The sequence below is a fragment of the Myotis lucifugus genome, unplaced genomic scaffold, assembly GCF_000147115.1.
Source record: "Myotis lucifugus unplaced genomic scaffold, Myoluc2.0 scaffold_3, whole genome shotgun sequence".
Taxonomy (NCBI): Eukaryota; Metazoa; Chordata; class Mammalia; order Chiroptera; family Vespertilionidae; genus Myotis; species Myotis lucifugus.
Window position 1 is genome coordinate 25,920,420 of NW_005871051.1, and position 4,842 is coordinate 25,925,261.

The window sequence follows — 4,842 nt, forward strand, 5'->3', positions numbered from 1 at the left end:
AGTCTGTGTTGGACTCTAGGCTTGTGTGTGTGTCTGCTCCCCCCCTCCTCTCCCCAAAGGAGAGAAATAGCCTGCCTAAGGATAGAAAGGGACGGAGCAGCCTTTCAATCCAGAACTCATAGCCCAGGAAATTGCTGCACTGTCAGAAAGCCAAGAGGATGAACCTAGAAGGGTCCTGAGGGTGTTTGGTGGTTGTCCTCCCTCAGTCCCTGCTAGCTGTATGTAGAATCCAAAGGGCCAGAAAGAGCAGCTGGACAACAGGTATGACTGGCCTCTCTCTCTCTATATAAAAGGCTAATATGCTAAGTGTCTGTCCGATTGGTAGCTATGATGTGCACTGACCACCAGGGGGCAGACGCTCAACGCTGCCGGGCTGCAGTGACTTGGCAGCAGCGGTTCTCCGGTGACACACCCTGAAACCAGAGAAGGGGGAGCCCAATTCCTCATGGGGCTGCGCGATTCCACCTTTGGCTGGCTGTGGGTTATGTTGTTGCTGGGGCACTGTCAGCCTCGAATCTGGTTTACTGCACACTTGCATTTATTCCACACCCTGTACTACAGCAACTTTGCAGAGTGCTCTCTCACACTCCGGGACTCCTCGGGGGATGTCGGAGAGCCAGTTTCAGCCCAATCCCTGCAGGCAAGGCCGAGGGACCCCACTTGCTGGAGGGACCCTCCCCCCTCACTCCACAGCCGCCCTTCAAGCCACGACACCACCCCAGATGCAGCTGGCTGGGGAGGAACCGAAGCAGGTTGGCTCCAGGGCATGTCCAGTCTGTCTTGCCCAGTCCCGCCCCACCAGTCACTTTCTAATTAATTTCCTTTCAATGTGCACGAATCTGTGCACCGGGTCACTAGTATAAGTAATAACATTGTTTACAATCAGTGGGACAATTTTCAGCTGTTTCATAAGATAAAACAGTACTACTTGGCATTTTCCTAAGGTCCATCTATATAAGAAACACTTTTGAAATAGTAATACAAAAGTTACAGTTTTTCAACCCATGAGTTGAAATAATCATTTCCTTTTTATTTTTAAATATATTTTTATTGATTTAAAAGAGGAAGGTAGAAGGAGAAAGAGGCAGAAACATCAATGATAAGAGAGAATCATTGATTGGCTGCCCCATCATGCCCTCTACTGGGAGTCGAGCCTGCAACCTTGGCATGTGCTCTTGACTGGAATTGAACCTGGGACCCTTCAGTCCATAGGCTGATGCTCTATCCACCGAGCCAAACCAGCTAGGGCAATAATCATTTTCTTAAGCAATGTTAAGAACTTCACAGTCTTACTGAGTTATTTATTTTATGGGTGAAGAGATGCAGTTGTCATTGAACTGTTCTTGATATTTCCAGTTTATTTGTCATAAGTAAAGATGTTGAATAGCATTTAATGGACTGGTTTTATTTAAGAGGCACAGCCGTGCATGTAGACTTTAGTGTCAGATGGAGAGGCTGCTGGAGGTGGGGGTGGGTAAACGAAGTTCTGTCAGGTCCTCAGGAGGTCCCTGAAGATCTACCAGAGCCATCTGCGTTTCACACCTAAGTCTCTCTAAAAGTAATTCCTGTTTTGATGAATCACAGTCAACTTATTGTCCAACCAGGTTCACTAAAAAAGCAAAAGTCAAGCCCTGGCCAGTGGCTCAGTTGGTTGGAGTGTTGTCCCGTACACCGAAAGGTTGTGGATTCATGCCTGGTCAGGGCACATGCCCAGGTTGTAGGTTCCTTCCCCGGTGGGGTGCATGCAGGAGGCAGTGGATAGGTGTTTTGCTCTCACATGGATGTTCTCTCTCCCTCTCCCTTCCTCTCTCTCTAAAATTAATTTAAAAAGTTCCTTTTAAAAAACAAATAAAAAAGCCCAAAAGTCAACAGAAGAAAAAATGTCTGTCTATTCCACCAAGTTTGCTTAAGCATGTTAGCATTTCTATAATGAAGAGTTAGAAAGAGTTGTTTGCATATTATGATCCTCCTGTGCACCTGGAGAAAAAGGGAGAATTAGGAGAGGGCTCTGGACCACTCTCCCCCAGGCTCCAAGTTTTTCTTTACCTCAAGGCCTTCAAGGCTCCCTCCACCCCTTTCCATGTTCTGATACACATGTAAAATGACAACATGCATGTGGCACACGGGGGTAAATGGAGGCACAGAAATGTGGGTCTTCCACTAAGGGTCAATCTATAATAAATATATTACTCATTCTAAGCTCCCCTATTGGAAGATCAGCATATAACATTAGGACTTCACACTGAAGAAGGTGAAGGAAGCAAATGGAAAGATACTATTGGGACCAATAGTCAACCTTCCATTCTCCCCAAATGTGAGTTCATGAATGATGAAAAAGAAATCATAAATGGGGGAAATGAAGTAACACATCAGAGATTAAAAAGGAATTAAATTTCCACAGTTCTGGTACCAGAGCACCTCCCATAAGCAAGTGGTTCATTTTTAATTTGGCTATTGTGATGATGTGAGCATGCGGTGAACTCATTATAAATAAGAGGCAAAGAGGAAAGTGCCAAGTTAAAATTAAAATGACAATGTTCTGCAAAGGTGGATGGAGCATGTTGGCAGCAGGTTCTTTATTAGATCCCAGCTGAGGCGGAGGGTCCACCTGTAACTTGCTCTGTAGAAACTTTGCCTCTAGACCTGGCGGCCCAGGAACTGTTGGGCCTTCAAATGGGGCACTTGAGGCCAACGGGCTGAAGAGACTGGAGCAACCAAGGCTGGTGCTGAGCTTGTGTGGAGAAGACAGCGCAGGAGGAACCGGAGGGACCCCGGCTGGGGAAAATAGGCAGATAAATGCCTTCTATGGGCCAGGGACTGCGCTGGGTGGCTTCTCCACCATGATCTTGTCCAGTTGGTATTAATGTCCCATTTCACAGATGAGGAGACTGAGGCTATTTGTCAAATGGAGGCGATGAAGTTTAGAGAGGTCAAACTAAGCTAGCAGGTACTGGAACCCAACCTGGAACCCAGGCCTGCCGGATTCCAAAGCTTATTTTACACTCCGCCCCTGTTCTTGTCTCCCGCCGCCCCTTCACTCTCACGCTCACACTAAACCACAAAGAAGCCAGACAAGGGGAAAAGGAATCTTTCTAATCGCCACTAATAACCCACACTCATCCTTGCTAAGAGGCTGAATCAACTTTTCCAAGAAAGAAAACGGCTTAACGGGTAAGCAGAGTTGAGCTCCTAAAACAACGTCTATGGCCTGGGCGGCATTTGGCTTCGAAATGGCCCTCCCGGGTCTCTCGCCTCATTTTAATCCCCCCTTTCCTCCCTGGAGCCTTGATCTGCACCGCTATGGGGGTGGGGGGAACAGCATCTGCACGCCTTGAGCGGCACCCAGCTTCGGCGCCCCCTCCGAGCGCCCTCCCGCCGCCCCTGGCCCCCTCCCGGGCACTCTGTTATCCACCCCCCGCCCCCGCCGAGGTGCCCAGAGACCCCTCATCTCCTGGCGCGCTCGGAACCCGCCAGCTCCACCGGAAAGCGGCGCGGATCGCAGTCCCGGCGGGCTGGGCACCCCCGAATGTCCCCTAGCCTCAGTCCACGGTCTCCCCTCTTCGCTTCGCGACTGGCGGTTCGAGTCCCAAACTGGAGGCTGTGAGAGAAGACGGGGAACGGGACCGGGCGCGGGGCAGAGCCGAGTGTAGGTTCCGAGGGCGCCGTGCCCCTGGACGGTGCGCGCGGGCCGGTTGGCCACGGGGAGAAGCGGGGCGCGCATCCTCTTGCTCCGCCCTGGACCGCAGTTACCCCGCCGCCCAGGTGGCCTCGCCCGCAGCTCGGGAGGCTCCCTGCCCCCCGCCCCCCCCCCCCCCCAAAAACTGCCTGGACGCGACCACCGCACTTCGAGCAGCCCTGCCCTCGACCGCTAGGGAGCCGGTCCCGACGCGCCCAGGGTCTGCGCCGCCTCTTCCCGAGGGTCTCCGGGGTGCCACCCACAGCCCCCAATTCCAAGATGCCCCCAGGGCCTTTCCATCTCCCGGGCCCGCGGCGCCGCGCGGCCTCGGGATACTCACCGCCCAGGGCGCGCAGGGCTGCGGCCTCACTGGGCTCCCGGCCCGGATCCTTGGACTTGCTGTTTCCCTCGGAGCCCCCTGAACTGCTGGGCGTAGAGATTTGTTGCAGTGTCGCCTATCATCCTGGATTTGTGGGTGCCTGCGGCTCGGCGCTCCACCCGGCTCCGTGCGCCGGCTCCGTGCGCTCGGCGTGGGGCTCGGCTCCTCTGTCGCTTGATGTCGAGCCAGGTGAGCGTCTGGGGAAGCTTTGAGCTCGAGGCCTCCGTCTTTAAAAAGGGTCCTTTGGAGGGAGCCCGAACCTAACCTGAGCTCCCTTCCAATCAGTGCAATTTCAAATCTCCAGGCTCGTTCATTCCTGTACCGGCTAATTCTGGTTTGGCAGAAAAAAATTGCAGTCTCCTCACGTGCACACTCTTGTGGCCGGTCGTAGATTATAGCTTTGGCTGAGGCTCGCTAATGGCTCTGCACATTTTTATTACTGAAGGCGAGGACCTGAAACCGAACCCAAGATGCAGGTGAGAACAGGAGTATCTTCCATTGCTCTGAGATAGGAGACCCGTGATGCAAAAGACCCCCACCCAACTCTGGGCCACAAAATATGGCAGTTTGTAGGTGCAAGAGGAGGGCAGGACTGGCAGTATTCTTGGCCAAAGAGGACTGAAAAATCCCTTCTCCTTTGTCCCATGCTGGGTCCCACAGCTCCCTGCTTTTCCTCCAGTATCTGACGGTTTGTCGTTCCTTACCTTTGTTCATGGGCACCAGACACAAATTTCATTTCCACGTATGACTACTCTGTTCCCAACACAATGATTTGCCCATGGAAACA

General features: G+C 52.4%; 1 protein-coding gene across 2 annotated transcripts in view; it reads right to left on the reverse strand.

The window, feature by feature from the left end:
- Positions 1 to 4,371, reverse strand: part of SLC16A14 (solute carrier family 16 member 14) — a 28,157-nt gene extending 23,786 nt beyond the window's left edge. Inside the window, exon 1 of one of the 2 annotated variants that reach the window (XM_023759509.1) lies at positions 4,013 to 4,371. The gene's annotated coding sequence lies outside the window, so the exon portion shown is untranslated. The remainder of the gene's footprint in view (positions 1 to 4,012) is intronic. The other variant, XM_006082625.3, reaches the window with a different exon arrangement.
- Between the last annotated feature and the right edge of the window lie 471 nt (positions 4,372 to 4,842).